Source organism: Dasypus novemcinctus, chromosome 3, assembly GCF_030445035.2.
Source record: "Dasypus novemcinctus isolate mDasNov1 chromosome 3, mDasNov1.1.hap2, whole genome shotgun sequence".
In the NCBI taxonomy this organism is placed as follows: Eukaryota; Metazoa; Chordata; class Mammalia; order Cingulata; family Dasypodidae; genus Dasypus; species Dasypus novemcinctus.
This window is the reverse complement of record NC_080675.1, coordinates 16,058,375-16,069,341: the sequence shown is the minus strand read 5'-3', so window position 1 is coordinate 16,069,341 and position 10,967 is coordinate 16,058,375. Positions and strand designations below refer to the sequence as shown.

The 10,967-nt window shown below is 39.6% G+C and overlaps 1 pseudogene; it reads left to right on the top strand.

Annotated features, from left to right (window-relative positions):
• The first annotated feature begins 858 nt into the window (after positions 1 to 858).
• On the top strand, positions 859 to 1,597 carry LOC111759870 (sphingolipid delta(4)-desaturase DES1-like; annotated as a pseudogene).
• Positions 1,598 to 10,967: the final 9,370 nt, after the last annotated feature.

Here is a 10,967-nt window from a genome sequence, read left to right as displayed (position 1 = left end):
GTTATATGCATCCTGATTTCATTTCTTCTTGCAGCTGAATAGTATTCCACCTGTGTATATCCACATTTTGTTTATCCATTGGTTGATGGACGCTTGAGTTGTTTCCATCTTTTAGCAATTGAGAATAATGCTGCTATGATGTCTGTGTGCGAAGATCTGTTCACGTCCCTGCTTTCAGTTTTTCTGAATATATTCCCAGCAGAGGGATTGCTGGATCATATGGCAGTTCTATATTTAGCTTTCTGAGGCACCACCAAACTCTTCCACAACGGCGTCACCATTCTACATTCTCATGAACAGTGAAGGCATATTCCTATTTCTTCACATCCTTTCCAGCACTTGCAGTTTTCTGTTTTTGTTTTTTAAATAATGGCCTTTCTGTAAGGCATGGAATACTACCTCATTGTAGTTTTGATCTGCATTTCCAAATAGCTAGTGATGTTGAACATCTTTTCATGTGGTTTTGGGCCATTTTATTTACTCTTTGGAAAAATGTCTATTCAATTCTTTTGCCCAGTCTTCAAAAAATATTTTTTATTGAAGTATATCATTCATACATGAACGTGCATAAACAATAAATGTATGGTAAAAGGTTGTGAGCTTACGAAATAAACATGGATAATATACAGGAGTCCCATACATCACCCCTCCACAAACACCTTGCAGTGTTGTGAAACATTTGTTACAAACTATGGAAGAGCATCGTTTAAATATTACTACTGGAGCCGACTCTGCCAGCCACCGCCACATCAGAGCCACAAGCGTCTGGCGGGCGGGAGACGCCGCCACGACTTGGAGTGGGTCTACACCGATCAGCCGCACACCGACACGCTCCAGCAGATCCTGGCCAAGTAACCGGAGATAAAATCCTTGATGAAATCTGATTCCAACTTGATATGGATTATAAGTATGATGTTTCTTGCCCAGTTGGTTGCATTTTACTTAGTAAAGGACTGGAAATGGGTCATATTTTGGGCCTATGCCTTTGGCAGCTGCATCAATCACTTGGTGACTCTGGCTATTGATGAGCTCTCACAACAGCGCCTTTGGCCATAGCAAACCTATGTGGAATCGATTGTTTGGAATGTTTGCTAATTTTCCTATTGGTGTCCCATAATTGATTTCCTTTAAGAGGTACCACATGGATCATCACTGATACCTTGGAGATGATGGCATAGATGTGGATATTCCTACCGATTTTGAGGGCTGGTTTTTTTGTAGCAGTCCTAGGAAGTTTATATGCATCTTTGGTATATATGTTGTCTGCAACTGTACTTGGTCTGGGTTTGCACCCAACTTCAGGACATTTTATAGTCGAACATTACATGTTCTTAAAGGGACATGAAACTTAAAGTCATATTATGGACCTTTGAATTTACTTACTTTCAATGTGGGTTACCATAATGAACATCATGATTTCCCCAACATTCCTGGAAAAAGCCTTCCACTGGTGAGGAAAATAGCAGCTGAATACTATGACAACCTACCCCTTTACAATTCCCGGATAAAAGTACTATATTATTTTGTGATGGATGATACAATCAGTCCCTACTCAAGAATGAAGAGGCATCCAAAAGAGGAAGTGGCCCTGGAGTAAATGTCATTATAGCCAAAGGAATTCCTCTCCAAAATTCTAGCATTTTTAAACTTAAGACCAGTGGTGTTTAGAAGCTTCCCTGGTGCAATTTCAAAGTAGGATGTCCATGGTATTAAGAAGTATAGTGGCTTTAAACAGGCAGCCTGTCTCTGCGATGTTCAGTTTTACTCACAGGATACTTTTATCATTGCATTATCATTGTTTAGGATGTTTTTGCCTTTGTCATTCTGTAAGCACATCATTAAAAAACCTGTAAAAAGGTGTTTCTAATACATTATTTTCACTATAAAGTTTTACTTTATCAAAACAGCTAATAAACTGATGTATTAATCAGGAAAAAAGTTTACTACTAAATATAGTCCCTATTGTACATTTGGTGTATTTCCCCCCAACCTACCCAATTTTTAAAAATATACATTTTTATTACAGAGGTTTTGAACTTACAAAACAATCATGCACATGTGTAGAATTCCCATACAATACCCCTTCACCAGTGTGCCACACCATGGTGGAATATTTGTTACAGATTATGAGATAATATTGACAGACTGTTATCACGAGCCATGACCCATATCATATATTTTGCACACTTTTTCCATACCCCCCATTATCAACATAGTACATATTTGGCATTGATGCAAGAATATTATAGTATTGCTGTAAACTGCAGTCTATAGGTCACACCAATTGTATTTTTCCCATACTTCCCCAAATTCCCACCAACCTGCAATAGTGATGTACATCTGCTCTAGCTCACAGAAGTACACTCTTTCATCTGTACCATCAACTACAATTCTCATCCACCTCTGGGTTCACTGTGTTATTTAGTCCCTAGATTATTCTCTAACTTTCTTTCAATTGATATTTACTTCCCCAGACTACCCTTTTCAGCCACAATCCTATTTATAAACCAACTGCTATTCACTATAAAATGTTACCATCAACTCTGTTCATTTCCACACTTTTATAGTCAAGTTAATTTAAACTTCTACATACATTAAGCTTCAGTAGTTCTTCTCAACCTTCCTCTTATCTCTTAATAACCTATACTCTAGGGTTTTTTTTAAGATTTATTTTTTATTTATTTCTCTCCCCTCCCCCCCCAATGTCTGTTCTCTGTGTCCACTCGCTGTGTGTTCTTCTGTGTCCGCTTGTACCCTCAGTGGCACCAGGAAACTGGTCTCTTTTTTGTTGCATCATCTTGCTGCATCAGCTCTCCGTGTGTGCAGCACCACTCCTGGGCAGGCTGTGCTTCCCTCACATGGGGTGGCTCTCCATGCAGGGTGCACTCCTTGAGCATGGGGCACCCCCATGCAGGGGTTCTCCTGTGTGGCATGGCACTCCCTGTGTGTGCAGCTCTGCATGTGGGCCAGCTTACCACATGGGTCCGGAGGCCCTGGGTATTGAACCCTGGACCCTCCCATATGTTAGGTGGACACTCTATCAGTTGAGCCATGTCCACTTCCCTATACTCTAGGTTTTAACTCCATGCATTTATTTGTTGTGTTTAGTTCATATTAATGAGACCATGCAATAATTGCCCTTTTGTGTCTGGCTTACTTCGCTTAGCGTAATGTCTTCAGGATTCATCCATGTTATCATGTTTGTCCCAATTCCATTTCTTCTTACTGCAGCTCAGTATTCCATTGTATGTATATATCATATTTTGTTTATCCATTCATCAGTTGATGGACGCTTGAGTTTTTTCCATCCTTTGGCAACTGTGAATAATGCTGCTGTGAACATTGGAGTGCAGATGTCTGTTCGTGTCATAGTTTTTAGTTCTTCTGGATATATTCCTAGTAGAGGAATTGCTGAATTATATGGCAGTTCTATATTTAACTTCCTGAGGAACCACCAAATTGTCTTCCACAGAGGTTGCACCATTTTACAACCCCACCAACAGTGAAGGAGTGTTCCTGTTTCTCCACATCCTCTCTAGCACGTATTGTCTGTTTTTTTAATAATGGCCATTCTATGCAGGGTTAGATGATATCTCATTGTATTTTTTTTTAATATTTTATTTATTTCTCTCTCCTCCCCCCTCATTGTTTACTCTCTCTGTTCATGCACTGTGTGTTCTTCTATGTCTTATTTGCACCCTCAGTGGCACCAGGAAACTGTGTCTCTTTTTTTGTTGCATCATCTTGCTGCATCAGCTCTCTATGTGTGTGGTGCCGCTCCTGGGCAGGTTGCATTTTTTTTTCACATGGGGCGGCTCTCCTTGCAGGGCACACTCCTTGTGTGTGGCACAGCACTCCTTGTGTGCAGCAGCTCTGCATGTGGGCCAGCTCACCACATGGGTCAGGATGCCCTGGGTATTGAACCCTGGACCCTCCCATATGGTAGGTGGATGTTCTATCAGTTGAGCCATGCCCACGTCTCTCATCGTAGTTTTGATTTTCATTTCCCTAATAGCTAGTGATACAGGACATTTTTTCATGTCCTTTTTGACCATTTGTATTTTTTCTTTGGAAAACTATTTAAATCTTTTGCCCATTTTTAAATTGGATTGCTTGCTCTTTTGTTGTTCAGATGTATGATCTCTTCATATAGAATGGAAATAAAATCCTTATTGGATATGGGGTTTCCAACTATTTTCTCCTATTGAGTGGGCTGCCTTTTCATCTTCTTGAGGAAGTCCTTTGAATTGCAGAAGTGTTTAAGTTTGAGGAGGTCCCATTTATACATATTTTCTTTCACTGCTTGTGCTTTCAGTGTAAGGTTTAAGAATCCACCACCTATCACCAGGTCTTGAAGATGTTTCCCTACTTTTTCTTCTAGGAAATTTATGGTTCTTGCTTTTATATTTAGGTCTTCAATCCATTTTGAGTTAATTTTTGTATAAGGTGTGAGATAGGGGTCTTCTTTTTTTGGCTATGGATATCCAGTTCTCCCAGCACCATTTGTTGAATGGACTGTTCTGCCCAGCTGGGTATGTTTGACAGGCTTATTAAAAAAATCACTTGGCCATAGATGTGAGGGTCTGTTGCTGAACCATCAATTCAGTTCCATTGGTCTTATGTCTATCTTTATGCCAGTACCATGCTGTTTTTACCACTGTAGCTAGGTAATATAATTTACAGTCTGGAAGTAAGAGTCTCCCAACTTTACTTTTCCTTTTATAGGTGTTTCCGGCTATTTGGGGCCTCTTACCCTTCCAGGTAAAATTTTTTAAAAAGATTTATTTTATTTATTTATCCCATGCCCCCGCTCATTATTTGAGGTTGCTGTCTACTATCTGTGTCCATTTGATCTATGCTTTCTGTGTCGGCTCATCTCTCTAGGAGGTACTGGGAAATGAAACTGGGACCTCTCATGTGGAAGAGAGACACTCAATCACCTGAGCCACCTCAGCTCCCTGGTTTGCTTTGTCTCTCCTTGTCTTTCCTCCTTGTGTCTCTTTTGTTGTGTCATCTTGTTGCATCAGCTCGCTGTGCCTGTCCACCACACCAGCTCGCCTTCTCCAGGAGGCACCAGGAACTGAACCTAGGACCCACTCCCCCCATGTGCTATGCGGAAGCCCAATTGTTTGAGCCACATCTGCTTCCCCCAGATAAATTTGATAATGTTTTTTCCATTTGTTTAAAAAAATGCTGGTAGAATTTTTATTGGGGTTGCATTGAATCTGTATTTCAATTTGGGTAGAATTGACATCTTAATGATATTTAGTCTTCCAATCCATGAACATGGAATGTTCTTTGAAATTATACAGGTCTTTTTAAAATTTCTTTTAGCAATGCATTGTAGCTTTCTGAAGGCAAGTGCTTTACATCCTTGGTTAAGTTTATTCCTAAATATTTGATTCTTTTAGTTGCTATTGTAAATGGAATTTTTTTCCTGACTTTCTCCTCAGATTGCACATTACAATTATATAGAAACATCACTGATTTTTGTGTATTGTTCTTGTATCTTGACATTCTACTGAAATTGTTTATTAGCTCTAGCAGCTTTGTTGTAGATTTTTTGGAACTTTCTAGATATAGGATCATATCATCTGCAAATAGTGAAAGTTTTACTTCTTTCTTTCCAATCTGGATGCCTTTTATTTCTTTTTCTTGCCTGATTGCTCTAGCTAGAACATCTAGCACTATATTGAACAATAGTGGTGACAGTAGGCATCCTTGTATTGTCCTTGATTTCAACAGGAAAGCTTTCAGTCTTTCACCATTGAGTACAATGTTAGCTGTGGGTGTTTTGTATATGGCCTTTATCATGTCAAGAGAGTTTCCTTCAATTCCTATCTTTTGTAGTATTTTTATCAAGAAAGAATGCTGTATTTTGTCAAATTCCTTTTCTGTGTCAATTGATAAGATCATGTGATTTTTCTTCTTTGATTTATTAATGTGGTGGATTTTGCTGATTGATTTTCTTGTGTTACACCACCCTTGCATGCCTAGTATAAAACCCACTTGATCATGATGAATAATTCTTTTAATGTGTTGTTGGATTTGCTTAGCAAGTATTTTATTGAGGATTTTGCAGGCATATTCATTAGAGAAATTTTTTCTTTTTCATAATATCTTTTCTTTTTTCATAATATCTTTTCGGCTTTGGTATTAAGGTGATATTGGTAGCGTTCCTTATTCAATTTTTTGCTTGGTAGAACTCACCTGTGAAACCATCTGGTCCTTGTCTTTTCATTTTAGGGTGTTGTTTGATAACTGTTTCAGTCTCTTTACTTGTGATTGCTTTGTTGAGGTCTTCTGCTTCTTCTAGTGTCAGTGTAGGTTGTTTGTAAATTCCTAGGAATTTTTCCATTTTGTCTACATTGTCTAGTTTTTTGGCATAAAGTTGTTCATAGTATCCTCTCATGATCTCTCTATTTCTGTGGGGTCAGTAGTAACATTCCAGTTTCTTATTTTATTTCATTTATTTGCATCTTCTTTCTTTTTTTTCTTAGACTAGCTAAGAGCTTGTCAATTTTGTTAATCTTCTTGAAGAGTCAACTTTTGATTTTGTTAATTCTCTTTATTGTTTTTTTGTTGTTGTTGTTCTCAATTTCATTTATTTCTGCTCTGATCTTTGTTATTTCATTCCATTACTTGCTTTGGGGTTAGGTTGCTGTTCTTTTTCTAATTCCATCAGCTGTATGGTTTGGTCATTGATTTTTAGCTCTTTCTTCTTTTTTAATGTAAACATTGCATGCTATAAATTTCCCTCTCAGCATTGCCTTCACTCCATCCCATAGGTTCTGATGTTATGTTCTAATTGTCCTTCATCTCAAGATATTTATTGATTTCTCTTGAAATTTCTTCTTTGACCCATTGATTATTTAAGAGTGTGTTATTTAATCTCCATATATGGGTGAATTTTCCCTCTTTCTGCCTCTTGTTGGTTTTTAACTTAGTTCCATTATGATCAGAGAAAGTACTTTTTGTAATTTCAATCTTGTTGAATTTATTGAGATCAGCTTTGTGACCCAACATAAGGTCTGTCCTGGAGAAAAATCCATGAGAACTTGAAAAGAATGTATATCCTGCTGTTTTCAGGTGCAATGTTCTGTATATGTCTATTAGGTTTAGTCCATTTATCATATTATTCAAGCTCTCTTTCTTTATTGATCCTCTGCCCAGATGTTCTATCCAATGATGAAAGTGGTATATTGAAGTCTCCAACTGTTTTATTTTTTTAAGATTTCTTTCTTTCTTTCCCCTTCCCTCCCCCCCACCCCAGTTGTCTGTTCTCTGTGTCTCTTTGCTGCATCTTCTTTGTCCGCTTCTGTTGTTGTCAGCGGCATGGGAATCTGTGTTTCTTTTGGTTGCGTCATCTTGTTGTGTCAGCTCTCCATGAGGGCGGCGCCATTTTTTTTTTTTTAGGCAGGCTGCACTTTCTTTCACGCTGGGCAGCTCTCCTTACAGGGCGCACTCCTTGCATGTGGGGCTCCCCTATGCAGGGGACACCCCTGCGTGGCAGGGCACTCCTTGCGCGCATCAGCACTGCACATGGGCCAGCTCCACATGGGTCAAGGAGGCCTGGGGTTTGAACTGCGGACCTCCCATGTGGTAGACGGATGCCCTAACCACTGGGCCAACTCTGCCACCTCCAATTGTTTTTGTAGAGATGTCTATTTCTCTCTTCAGTTTTCCAGTGTTTGCCTCATGTATCTTGGGGCATCCTGGCTAGGTACATAACATTTATGATTATTATTTCTTCCTGGTGAATCATATCTTTTATTAATATGTAATATCCTTCCTTATCTCTAATAACAATTTTGCTTTTAAAGTCTATTTCACCCGATATAAGTATAGCTACCCCAGCTTTTTTTTGGTTACTACATGCATGTAATATCTTTTTCCACCTTTTCACTTTCAATATATTGGTATCCTTGGGTCTGAGATGAGTCTCTTGCAGACAGCATTTAGATGGTTCATATTTTCTTATCCATTCTGCCTGTCTGTGTCTTTTGATTGGGGAGTTTAATCCATTAACATTCAATGTTATTACTGTAAAGGCAGTTCTTATTTCATCCATTCTGACTTTTGGGTTTTATTTGTGATTTTGTTTTCACCACTCTTTTGACACTTTTAGTTACTGTTACTTATATAATCATCATTTCTAGACCTCTTCCAAGACTTTCCTGTCTTTTTTTCCCCTCAGGCTGTAATATTCCCTTTAGTATTTCCTGCAAAGCCAGTCATTTTGTTATAAACTCTCTCAATTTCTGTTTATCTGTGAATATTCTAAAAACCCACCCTAATTTTTGAAGGATAATCTTGCCAGATATAAAATTCTTAGTTGGCAATTTTCCTTTTGCAGTTTCTTTAGGATTTAAAAAAAAATTTCTCTCCCCCCCCCTCCAGTTGTCTGCTCTCTGTGTCCATTCGCTGTGTGTTCTTCTGTGACCGCTTCTATCCTTATCAGCAGCACCTGTAATCTGTGTTTCTTTTTGTTACGTCATCTTGTTGTGTCAGCTCTCCATGTGTGTGGTGCCATTCTCAGGCAGGCTGCACTTTCTTTTGCCCTGGGTGGCTCTCCTTATGGTGCACACTCATTGCATGTGGGGCTCCCCTATGTGGGGGACACCCCTGCATGACAGGGAACTCCTTGCGCGCATCAGCACTGCATGTGGGCCAGCTCCACACGGGTCAAGGAGGCCCAGGGTTTGAACCACAGACTTCCCATGTGGTAGGTGAACACCCTATCCATTGGGCCAAGTCTGCTTCCCTGCAGTTTCTTAAATGTATCATACCACTGCCTTTTTTGCCTCCATGGTTTCTGATGAGAAATTGGCACTTAATCTTATTGGATATCCCATATATGTTGTGCATTGCTTTTCTCTTGCTGCTGTCAGAATTCTTTGTCTTTGGCATTTGACATTCTGATTAGTATGTGTCTCAGAGTTGATCTATTTGGATTTATTCCAGTCAAACTACGATATACTTCTTGGACATGCATATTTATGTCCTTTAATAGGGTTGGAAAATTTTCTACCAATATTTCTTCAAATAACCCTTCTGCCTATTTTCCCTTCTCTTCTCTTTCTGGGATACCATGATACATATGTTTATATGTCTTTTGCTGTTGTTTATTCCTGGAGACCCTGTTCAATTTTTTCCATTCTTTTCTATGTTCACTGTAGAGGCCATTGTCTTCAACCTTATTGATCCTTTCTTCTTTCTCCTCAAATCTGCTATTGTATCCCTCCAGTGTATTTTTTATTTCATTTATTGCAACTTTCATTCTCATAAGATCTTTTTTTTTTTTTTTAAATGTATGCTTTCAAATTTTTCTTTGGGTTTACGCAGTGTGTTCTTAATATCTTTAATCTCTTTAGCCATCTCATTGAATTTTTTAAGCAGATTTGTTTGAACATCTATGATTAGTTGTCTCAACTACTTTATGTCATCTGTAGGCTTATCTTGTTCCTTTAACTGAGCCATATTTTCCTGTTTCTTGATATGGATTGCAATTTTTTGTTCGTGTCTTAGCATCTGGCTTGCTAGATATTCTGAGTGCAGTTTCTCCCTTTAGTTTAGGAATTTCTTGTTTTTTTCTTCTCCCTTGCTAGTTGTGTAGTAGGAGCCAAGAATGTAGTTAGTACTGTAAGCTGTGGAGGCTGAAGCTGCCCACATTGCCCCAGGAATTGATGGGGCTCCTCCCACTTTTCTCCTCTGCTAGGGGTAAGGACAGAGCTGCAGCTGTGTGTAGTAATCCAAGTTGTGCAGGACAAGACTGTCTGTAGTTGCCTGGAGAGACTGATGAAGCTTTACATCCTTTCCTCCCCTACCTGGGGCAGGGATGGAGCTGCAGTTGTAGGCAGAAATCTATGCCATGCGGGTCCAAATGACCACAGTTGTCCACTTAAACTGACATAGCACCAGTCAGGGGAAGGGAATGGATCCTTTGGATTGCCCAACAGTCTTATTTGTGTGGGCCAAATATGCCTGCAGTTGCCCTGAGAGGCTGGTGTACTGTCCCTTCTGCCCTTTAGGGGGTTGGGAATGGAACCACCAATGCCCAACATTTCATCCCAGTAGGTTGGAAGTACCTGCCATTGCCCCAGAGAGGCTGAGGAAACACCAGTCCCTACTATCCTATTAGGAAGTGGGGTTGGAGCCACAGGCACTCAACAGTTCAGTCCCTATAGATTTTGTCCAATTTTTAATTGGATTGTTTGGCTTTTTATCATTGAATTGTATGAATCTCTTTATGTAACATGGAAATCGAACCCTTATCAGATATGTGATTTCTAAATATTTGGTGTTTAGTTTTGAGGAGTTCCCATTTATCTGGTTTTTTTTTTTTTTCTTTCATTATTCATGCTTTGCGTGTAAAGTATAAGAAACCACCACCTACCATAAGATCTTTTTTTTTTCCTTTTTTTAAACATTTTTTAAAAATATTACATTCAAAAAATATGAGGTCCCATTCAACCCCACCGTCCCCACCTCACCACTCCCCCCACAGCAACACTCTCTCCCATCATCATGACACATCCATTGAATTTGGTAAGTACATCTCTGGGCATCGCTGCACCTCATGTTCAATGGTCCACATCATAGCCCGTACTCTCCCACATTCCATCCAGTAGGCCCTGGGAGGATCTACAATGTCCGGTAGTTGTCCCTGCAGCACCACCCAGGACAACTCCAAGTCCAGAAAATGCCTCCACATCTCATCTCTTCCTCCCATTCCCCACACCCAGCAGCCACCATGGCCACTTTTCCCACACCAATGTCACATTTTCTCTGTGGACCTTGGATTGGTTGTGTCCATTGCACATCTGTGTCAAGAGGGGGCTTAGATTCCACATGGATACTGGATGCAATCCTCCTGCTTTCAGTTGTAGGCACTCTAGGCTCCATGGTGTGGTGGTTGACATTCTTCAACTCCATGTTAGCTGAGTGGGGTAAGTCCAATAAACCAG